Below are 11,406 nucleotides of genomic sequence, written 5' to 3' on the forward strand. Positions count from 1 at the left end.
GATGGAGAAGAGGAATGGCAAAGCAGGACCAATCGTTTTATGAATGAAGCTGTTGGCATCACAATCACTCCACACATGAGACTTTGCATGCTGCCAATTAAAGAACTCCAGTTGACCAGATTATAGCCACAAACAGCTGTCTGTCAGCTCTGCTGTGCAACAGCGCAACAAACACATGCACACACTTTCACAGAGATGCACACAACAGGAAAAAAATCTTATGGGAGCACTGCCTCTCTCCATTTAAAGGAAAAGAACAAAAGCCTGTTGAGAAAGGCAGCACTTCCTCTTATTTAATTCTTTAGAAGAGTGGTTTTGATCTTTAAAGAAAGGCATTGTCATCCATCCCTCTTACTGAAAAGCCAGTGTCTTCACAAAATGAAGGTGTGATTGCGGATTAACCTTAATCCAGCTAGCACAGGTGGCCATAGCGGTAAAGATGTGGTGCCAGGGTCCTTAATGCAAAAACTACAGGAATCCAGTTAGGAGCCGGTTCCTGGCCCATGCTGCTGTGTCTTCTTTGCAATCTTTAGAGTTCTGTGGAGTCATGTCAGGGATGAAAGTGGCCTATTGTGTATTAAAAAGCAGGCTTTGTCTCATAATGTTTGCTCATTCTGCCTCGCTCCCAAATTAATGCTTTGAATGGCTTGCATTTCAAGATTCAGCAAATAAATTCTGGACCTCATCCCTCTCTCTCTCTCTTCTAGCCCTCTGATTAATATGTTATATTGCTGAGTCCTGTCCAGTAGCTGAACAAAATATTGACAAAGGCAGGGCTTAGAGTTGTTGTGCTGATGCAGAAATTTCATAATTTGCTCAATCCCATCTTTTAATTTCAGTGCCAAGACTTGATGCCACATCAAATGAAAAGTCTAGGGTTATTTTCAAAACCAAACACAGAAATGCAATACAAAATATGGTTAAAAATAAAAGAGTAAAAGCAAGCAAATAAAGTATGTGTTATTTATACTGATTGCTTTCTGCCAATCTGTATGAAGGTTTCATTATTACCACAGTCCCTGAAGGATCTGGAGTGGGTCTTGAAAATAGCAGACAAGGGCTTAAAAAAATGCAGTTCAAAATGTAATTGTGGTTACAATTTAAAATAAACTGAAAAGCTAACCACAATAACATGCCATTAATATTTCTACTGTTCCCAAATATCCTTGGTAGGGTTGCATTTTTTATTGCACTGAAACAAACAAACAAAATCAATTAAAATGCATAGCTCAATACTTTAGAATCAATCCACAAAACAAAAACCAGAAGTGTGACCACCTCCAACAGATTTTAAGGAGTCATGGTCTCTCATATGTTAGCTCCTGAGTTCTAGAATGAGAAAAATGATGGGATACTTTTAAACATACTACCTTTAAGGTTTGCTTCTTCTTGACCTTTCAAGTGCTCTCTGTTCTGCTTGTTTTATGGCTATTTCTATAGTGTTAATTGCAATAAAAGAAACTGTTGGACAGAGCTTTGAGACAGAGGTAAACCCTTTCATGGCCCTCTCCTTTGTCATGTGACCAAAGCCAGGAAATGAAGTACAGTCTCTTACCAACACTCCTACAGCCACAACATGCTATCTAAGCCGTTCACACACATCAATTAATTTAGACTTAATAATTCTATGGGTGAGGAAAGAGTTATTGCACCTTTTAATTTGGAGAAAATTTGGATGCATAATGTGTGGTTGGCAACAGTCCCAAAACCCTGAATCAACTCTGGGAATATCTAGGTCTGAATTAAAGCTTGGTAGGAAGGACCCATCCCTAGTTGGGGCAGTTGCCAAGTGCATATATGGATCTGTGTTTATGTTGGACTAAGCTGTAATAGAGGGATCGTTGTCAAGCTGCTTGGGAATTTTCCATGAGTATAACTCAATGATTCTCAACCAGGGTGATGCAAGATCCTTTTCAGGCTGCCACAGGGTGCCATGAAGTATTAGCATTGTTACATGTACAAACGCACACACAATTCATAAGGTAAGCCCAGAGATTTCAGATATGAAATTCAGTGTCAGAACCATTCTGACCTGTTGTTGCATTTCTGACTTCCTTGCAACAGAACAATTGCTCTACTATTTTTTCATAGTTAGGCAACGACTAGTCAAGCAATGAGTGAAAGCTGAGAGCTGGCATTTTACAAGGGGTTCTTGAGTCTAATGAGGGATGTCTTGACTCAAGGACCCCTTGGAAAATGGGTTTTAAAACGATGGCTTTTAAGTGGGTTTTCAGCCAGAGCTGAAATGCAACTGTCTTGGTATGTTGTCTCTCTCCCCATAAAGGCCTTGTTATTTTCAGTCTCATCACAGGTAGCTATATAAGCCATTCACACACATCAATTATCTCAGCCTTATTTTAGCCTTATTTCTATGGGTGAGGAAAGAGTTATTGCACCCTTTAATTTGGGGAAAGTTCAGATGCATAATGAGAAGTTGGCAACAGTCCTAAAACTTTCATTTTCATCGCAGGTAGCAAGTAAAATAGATAAATTATTTCCTGGAGCCAGCAAAAGGATGAGAAGCCTGGCACTCCACCTTCTTGCTTCTCTCCCAATGGCAGCTGTAGGGGAGAAATCCACGCTATGGATCAAGTGGTGAGGTGGACACTCAGCCTCCCTGCATCTCCCAAGGTCAGCTGTGGCTTTCTTTCTGCATACCTAGAAAGCACTGGTTAATTCTGCTTTCTCTAGCTGGACAGGAAGAAAGCTATTTTTATTATTTTCCCGAAAGAAAATCAAAATATCTGGGGGAAAAACAATTTTCCCCCAAATATAAACTTTCTGAAAAGATTTTTTTTTGCTGAAAAAGTATACCAGTGGTTTTTAATTATTTGGGGGAAAACCCCTTTTCGGAAAGTTTATATTTAGGAGGAAAATTGTTTTCTTTTGAGAAAATCATATAAATAACTTGCTTCCTGTCAAGCTGGAGAAAGCAGAATTAACTGGTGACTTCCAGGTATGCAGAAAAAAAGTCACAGCTCACCTTGGGAGAGGCAGGGAGGCTGCGTGCCCAGCTCAGCACTTGATCCATAGTCTGAATCTCTCTCCCACAGCTGCTATTGGGAGAGAAGAAAGAAGGCAGAGTGCCAGGCTGCTCATCTTTTTGCTGGCTCCAGGAAATAATTTATCTACTCACTACCTGTGATGAGAATGGAAGTGACAAGGCCTTTTTGGGGAGAGAGCCAGCATACCAAGACAGTCCCATTTCAGCTCTCCCAAAATAGGTTTTTTTTTCTGGAATTCTTTACATGCAAAAAATGTTTGAGATGTGGATGGTTTTTCTATTGCAGGGGGAAATGTTCATACTTGCAAAATATGTCCTGGGAATGGATTTCCGTTCCTCAGCCACCTCTAGTCACTTGCAGTATCTTGTCTGCTGTGCTTTCCCTCTGTACTCTGGGCATGAAAGTTTCATTCCATGCTGTGCAAGCTTTCCCCTGTGTAGTTACACACACAAGACAGAAACTCTACTGAAGTGTCCGGCTGCTAGGAAATAGGAAAAAAACTGTATATTCTTGAAAATTCTATGACATTTCAAGTGACAGTAAGTACATTTGGTGTCTGTCCCTATTGGAAAAGGCCATTTGTTTTTGCTTCCATGACTACTATTAGAAATATGTGTTTTAGAATACCAAAGTCAAGAGAAAAATCAAAATACGTGTGATACAAACATAGTCACTGGGCACATCTACATGTGCATTAATGCGCTTTTCCTAACACACATAAAATTTAGTACCTCCAGTGTGATGTACTAAATGAATGCACATTAGGCTGCCCTAATGCACAGTAGCGCAAATGCATGCTTTTTAGGTGACACTTAATGCACAGTAGCCTATGTTACTGTGCATTAGCATAATAGCACAGTTTTTTACGTGGCGCTTTAATACACAGTAAAATAGACTACTAAGCATTAAAACGCACATGTAGACATACCCACTATGTCTTACACTCAGTTGGGTACTACATAATGTTGGTTTTAAATCAACTCTTATTTGCTTGCAGCTAAACCATCCTGGGTTGCAATTCCATCTGAGCCCATGGAGCTGAAGTTGCAGAGAACTAATCAGGACTTGAATGGCAGACATCTAAGGGGAAACCTATATGCAGGAGGATGTGGGATTTGTGACTCAGGAGACAGCATTCTTCCCTGTGAGTCGGAAGGCTTCCGGAGGGCTCTCTTTGACCAAAGATGCAGTCTTTGTTGTGAGATTTAAGATACAGCTTGTGGTTTTTAAACAGCCCATCCAACATTTTCTAAGAATCAGACTGTTAGCCCACATTCCAGCTTGGCTAGCACCATAACCCCAAAGCCTGCAAGAGCATCTGAGCTCCTGAGACTCGCATTGTTTTAAGTAGAAATTACAGATGTGCTGCAGCTCTCAAAATGATGTGTTCCATTCTCCCTGGTGAAATATCCATCGGTCCTTATAAGCCTCTGGTATTTTCAACTTCCATTATGCTGGAAATACCATTCAAACAGCTTCTCATATATTGTTTCATTTCCAGACCAGACTATTCAAGACACTGGCTAAAATGGTTAAGCTTGACTGACAAGGTTTAGAAATTAAAATATGTCAAAGGAAATCAACAGTTCTCCAACTTGAAACCTTCAAAGAATAGATTTTTAAAGTTAGTGACAAAAAAGACACTAATCAATTTTAGATCATAACTTTATGGCACATTTTCAGTCTCCTGGCAGACTGGCATTATTACATCTGCAACATTACGTGATCTCTTGCATGTTTACACCAAGCTCCCTATCTTCTGTAAACTTGTTCTGTAACTGCCACTGCAATTTAGTATTGCCCTGTTCCCCACCGCAGGAATTTTGCAAACTTAATGCCCTTTCCTTGTAATTCATCTTTCTTATTACTTCTGTCCGTAAACCACTTGAGTTTCTTTAATGTACTCTGACTTTCCCATACGTTGCTAAAGAGTTTGGTTGCATTCTGTGTAGGAAATGCCTGGTTATCTCTACTGGACAAACAGATGGACTCCATGCCAAAAGTTTTCAGGACAGTTTTCAATCTTTCCAAAGCAGTTATCACTCCAGACCTATTGTTTCCCCATTTCATTAGTACAGTCACGGCATCTGTGAACTCTGCCCATGCCCCCAAACAAAGATTAAAGCACTTACTAGAGAAAAACAACCATAAATAATGAATCTATTATTTACAGCCTACCAACTTCCTAGATTAAACAACAGAATCAGGTGGCTATACATTCTGAAGGATTTTCATGTGTATTTTTCTCCATTTATTCATTCTATTCCTATTCTCTTTTTCTATTAGTTCAACCACTAGATCTCTACCATCACCCACTCACTTTCCTAAATTACCCCTTTATGCCTTTTCTTGTCTTTTTTTGCCTTATTATCTTTGCCTCAAAGGAAAATTCACACTTATTAGCACATTTCCCCATAGTAGTCAGAAGCAAAGTTACAGTTTGGTTTTTTGTTTTGTTTTCCTAAAGATCATGCACAATGACCACAAGATTACTGGAATTTATGAAACTGGAAGGAGAATCTGTGAAGCAGGGACAGGTAGCTATCAGAAGCCTAAGACAAGAGAGATGCATTGTCAAGAAAGGCTATGGAAATTATACAGTACACTCAAACTGTCAACAGTAGATGGGTAGGAAGAAAAGGCAAAAAGTGAAATTAGGCAGCAGAGACCATTCTTTCTAAGAATAATTCCATTTCTATAATGCTTTGGACTTAGGATCTCAAAATTCTCTGTTAATAATCCTCCTCACTTCCCTGAGATTATTACCCACCAATGAAATACATTAATTTCAAAGATGAAACATAGTAGTGATCTAACAGCAGAATAGAACCATTTAGGTAAGTCAGTGAGAATAAGGTCTCCCATCTGAAACTTGAGGAGAAGTATGACTGGACAGACCTGAACTACCTGAGTTGGAACTTAGCCAAGAGAGGACATTTGGACAAACATCCCAGCTAATAATTTGCATGGGTCTTTAATGGGCAGACACAGTCATGGTCTTAGCTTTACATCTCACGTGAAAAGCAGCACTAAAACCCCAATATCAACAGACCACATGTTTACACCAGTGTAATTTACATCGGCTTTGTCCACTGATGTAAAATACAGCAGGATCCAGAATGGAGAGAAGAGCAACTACCTGAGATAGCTTCTCACACTAGGTGCTATTATAGTGCCTCATCACTAAAAGACAGAGGAGGAAACAATAGCCTGTTTTCCTTAAACAAATGGCTCTCTCAGGATAAGTTATGGACAGAAAACACATACCAGTGGAATTTACACCAGTGTCATTTTACATCTGAGGTAGTCCTACAAAGAACTCTAATTAAAGTACTGGAGCATCTTGTGTATCAGTGACCCCATGCTTCAAAATGCTGCCAGGAGTGCTTGAACTAGAGCTCATTTGACAAGCTTTAGATAAAGCACCCCCACCGCCATGCTGAAGTGCAGGGACACTGATACATGAGACACAGAGGCTGGCTGGAACATGGTAATTAGTTACTGCACCCCAGCAGACTCAACTAATCAAGTCCACTCTGACGTGCTGTAATTACAGAGCATCGGACCAGCCTCCACGCTTGTCTATAGGCACCCCTAGACTGCCTCATTTCAGGGATTGGCAAGGGATGAGCAGGAGACAGAAACTAGGGTATGCTTTTCAGCTGTGGTGCCTGGCACAGCGTGCAGGCATTGCAGACATGCCTATAGTAACAGAAGTGCTTACTGTGCTGCTTTTAGACTTTATTGCAATTGGTAATGAATACAACAAATAAAGCAGTGAAGGCCATGTATCAATTGCAGATCATGCAAGAATCTATAACAGAAATTCCACAGAACATTGCTTGTAATTGTATAAGGTTCTTTCCTTTCCTTTCCTTTCCTTTTTATTAGACATTCCTAAGTAGAAAAACATTTTCCTTTGAAAGCATATAATCATGGTGCAGAGATACATGTCTTGCTCTCATCTGCTTGAGGAACATTTATATATATTACACAAGCTTAGCCAACCTCAGAAGTAATAACAGGAGGTTTCAAATGCAATTAGGAAACTTTTACCCAAAGAAAATGGCACTCAAGGCACAGTTGAGTGGCCTGTTGGTATGTTACCTAGCTATCACATCTGGCTTACATATGCACACTATCTTGTCACCACGCCATAAACCACATGCATACTCAGACAGAGCAAGTAGTGCTCTGCTGCACTACACCCAGAATGGTCATGCAGGACTGCTGTGGTCAGGGAGACAGCAGTGGAAGGGGAAACCAACAGTTTTCTTGGACATTCCACAAACAGGAAGTCTTCATGGGAGCAAAGTTGCTGGAATAGTTTCCACTGTTGCACAGAGGTCAAGAGTCAATTCGTGAGAAATCAAGAGGACGAGTAGGACTATAGGAAAGGAAGACAAAAATTGCTACTCACAGCAAGAGTCAAGCAGCAGGGCCAGCCCAAACTGTTTTACCACCCTGGACAGAATAAATGCTGTCATTCCCTCATGCACATTCATGCATCTAACCATGCTGACCATTTAGAAAGCCAGCAATCACTTATCAGCTCCAGAAATGCCGCCACTTTTGTTCTGCTGCCCTGTACTACTGCCTGGTCTGGCCATAAGACAGGGCAGTCAGGTCAGGGAGACTGCTGCCAATAGTGCCAAATAAAGTTACACCGGAAGCATCTACATGAGACACACAATAGACTAATTGTACTGAGCATTAGGGGTGAGTGAAGTGGGCCCTATTCAATTCGGATTCAGTCCAAATCAGGGACAGTGATTCGATTCATTGATTCAGATCACTGTCCCTGATTTAATTCGGCCAAATCCAAATCTTAAGATTCAATGCTGATTTAGACATAGACACAGCTTTAAATGCTTTTTCTACATACCTTAAGGTACTAGTGAGGCTGGTGAATGCTGCAATGCTGGGGCGGATGGAGCATACCACAGGAGCGCAGGGGGGCCCTCCACATGCTTGGCAGTGAACACAGAACTGGACCGGAAGTACTTCCAATCCACTTCTGGGTCCACTAGAAAGCACAGGGGGGAGCCCTCACCCCCTGGCTTAGCAATCAGCCACAAGGGGACCCCAGGTGCCCCCCCCGACCCAGGAGGCACCAGTTGCCAAGCTAGGGGGAATTGGGGGGGGGGGAGGCCCACTGTGCTCCCCAGTGGACCCAGAAGTGGACCAGAAGTGCTTCGGGTCCACTTCCAGGTCTGCTGCCAAGCACGCTGCAGAGTACCCCATGCTTCTGTGGGACACTGCATGTGCCCCAGCATCACAGCATTCACAAACTGCCTGCTACCTAGAGGTATTTAGAAAAAACATTAAAGCTGTGTCTATGTCCGAATCTCCAAATCTTTCCAAATCTCTCCAAATTGATTTGGAGGGTTCAGATTCGATTCAGAGAGATTAAAGTGTGCTCTGATTTGATTCAGATTTGGAGATTCGGCCACCAAATCGGGTGGAATCTCCTCTGAATCGAATCAGGTACCAAAGCTTCACACGGCCCTACTGAGCATTATAGCGCATCATAGGAATAGCCATGCTAATGTGCTAATGCAGAGTAGAACTAGTCTACTGAGCATTAGTATCACTTAAAATGTATGTGCCAGTGCTACTGTGCAATAGCACCAGTGGGCATTGAGTTAGTACCTGTTATTACACGTACTAAACTTAATGCGCAGTAACTACAGTATATTAATACACATGTAAATGTGCCCACTCTTACCTTCCCACCCAAGTGACCTATATTCATACAAGTTACAGAGTCAGGCTTTGGCAGGCTAAGGGAGTTCAAAGTCAATTGTAAAATGGGAAAGAGCACTGTTTATTTCAGTGAGTATTGAATCAGGCCCATAAAATACAGCCTGCTCTCACTAGAGAGAGAAAGATATTTTTTCCTCATTTTCAATTATGGCTTTATCAGATGTCTTTAAAAATGCACGGATAAAAGGAGTAAACATAGTGAAAGAGACAGATATAAATATACTCGTGCTGGGAAGAGCAAGGGAGTCCAAAGGTAAGGAGAATAATAGGAAGGCAAAGATTCTCAATTACACTTAATTTCAGCTCTGCCAGATACTTCTTTTATGACCATGGCCAAATCTGAACTCTGAGGCTTCTGTCAATGCTAGTGGGCATTGAATCAGTACCCGAGTGATTAATGCCAGCAGTCTGGTTTTTGCTTTTCTCTATATGTGTCCAGAGAGTTGCAGCATAGAGACCCTATTATAGGCCTCTGTGAAGGCTTTATTGCATTTAAAAACTGTGATCTGGTGCCCTTGTGTTCCTTCATTTATAAGGAAGAATGTATTTTGGCTGCTTAACAAGAACAGAGAAGATGGGTCATAACAGATACAGTTAAAGCACTTAAACCAATCTTGTTTTATTTTGTCTCTCCCCCGTCATTTGCTTCATATAACAAGTAAATCCGCCCACAGAATCTAAACAAAAATAGCTTTTCATGGGAAAGTTCATTAGAAGAACCCTGCAGTCTTTAAAAAAGAATTCAAAAGAAATATCCATGAACAGCTGTAAGCTGAAATCACTGTCATTCTTTCTCTTCCAACCAAATCAAACTTAGAAACTTCCTGGGTAATTCCCATGTTTGCATAGGTCAAATTAATAAATTATGTTATTTTTCCCCAGACAAAGTCTAAAGCCAAGATTAAATCAGCAATAGTTTATTATATAGAATTGCAGAAGGGTATCTAGATTGTGGAAAGTGTGCCAAAGTACTATGAAATGATTCTCAAAACTGTGAGTAAACCTAATTTGCAAGCCTAAGAAAAACATTGGCAGTGCTCATTCTTGTTTCTCAAACTTATTTCAGTAACAAAGTTGACAATTTGTACCCTGAACAACACCAAAATTAGAACAAAACTAGGGAGCCATCCCAAGCCAATGTTTGTACGTTCAACAGTAAGAACTGAGATAAAAACCATCAAGGTCCTCTACTTTCTTGGCAATGCTTTGATTGCTTGACCAGTTATAGGAAGACTTAGAAACAATGCTTCCATTGGCTTTCATTAATGTAGAGCTTAATGGTAGTGAAGGCAGGGGTGGCATTTCTAGTCTTTCAAACCATTCATTTCCCATAACTTTCTTGTTTTCTCAAAATAGTGACCCATGATGACTTAACCCAGATGGCTGGGAGTCCCCGGTTGGTTGGTTGATTGGTCTGAATGTTTTTAAGGCATCCATTCACCATAATGACTTTGTTTGGCAGTCATTAAATAATAGTTTTTTCCTGGTCACCACCAAGGTGGAGGGCAGAACCTTGGGCAGTATTAAAGCCCATAGATTTCACATGGAAAAATTGAAGGATCCTTTGATATTTAGATTGCTAATTTAGAAATGAAAATTTTTGCCTGGCAGCTGCAGTCAGTATGCATATTTGTGCTTGTATCTGGCTTGTTATTGTCATCCATACTTCAGAACCACAACAACCTCTACCAACTAAGTTAATGGTGTAACTCACTGTTATCCCCTCTGCAGACTAGATACTCTAACAGGATGACACACTTGTCAGATAGTTTTACAGCTATTTGCTGGCAGCAGAAGAAGAATTAGATTTGGAAATCCTGGAATCTATTCCAGGTCACGTAGGGAGTAATTTTTAAGGCTATAAGCCTTTCCACTCAAAACTTTCTCTCTTCTCTCTGCTCCTATCTGCCCCTCATTTCAGTTCCTGCCTCTATACTCCTACACTTCGCATCAGTCCTTCCTCTGCTCCTGCCCTCCTTCAATTCCTCGCCCCATTGCCTTCACATCAGGATGATTTCTTCTTTTCCTCCACACTGCATGGGCATCAACTGTTAAAGCACTGAGAGGACAGGAAAACAGTTTATTTTCTTGCAGTTCCAGTGCTTGCACTGGTACAACAGCCTTCAGCTGCTGTGGAGAGGGGCTGGGGAGAAGGGGGTGTTATTGAAGAAAAGTCCTGCTCAGCTCACAATAGCAAAACAGACACAGAAATAATAACTCAACTTGAGAAAGGAAGATCTGGAACTGTAGAAGAAGAAGGTAAAAACTTAGCTTTCACAAGAGAAGAAGCAGAAGAAACTATCAGAAGCATGACAAATGGAAAAGCAACTGGCCTGGCAATATACTTGCAGAACTATTAAAAACAGGGAACAAGACAATTGACATACTGTACAAAATCTGCAATATAATATGGAAAAGGAAAAGCTGGCCAATGTAGTGGACAAAATCAATAATAATCCCTATCCCAAACAAGGGGAATCTATACCAGTGTACCAACTACCAAACCATTAGCCTCATCAGTCATCCCGAATAATATTAAACAGGCTAAAATCACAAACAGAGACTGCAGAAGAAGAAGCTGGATTCTGAGCTGGAAGAAGCACAGAACAGATCTTCAACCTTAGGATCATGTGCA

Source organism: Crocodylus porosus, unplaced genomic scaffold (assembly GCF_001723895.1).
Source record: "Crocodylus porosus isolate Cpor-Errol unplaced genomic scaffold, CroPor_comp1, whole genome shotgun sequence".
Classification (NCBI taxonomy): Eukaryota; Metazoa; Chordata; order Crocodylia; family Crocodylidae; genus Crocodylus; species Crocodylus porosus.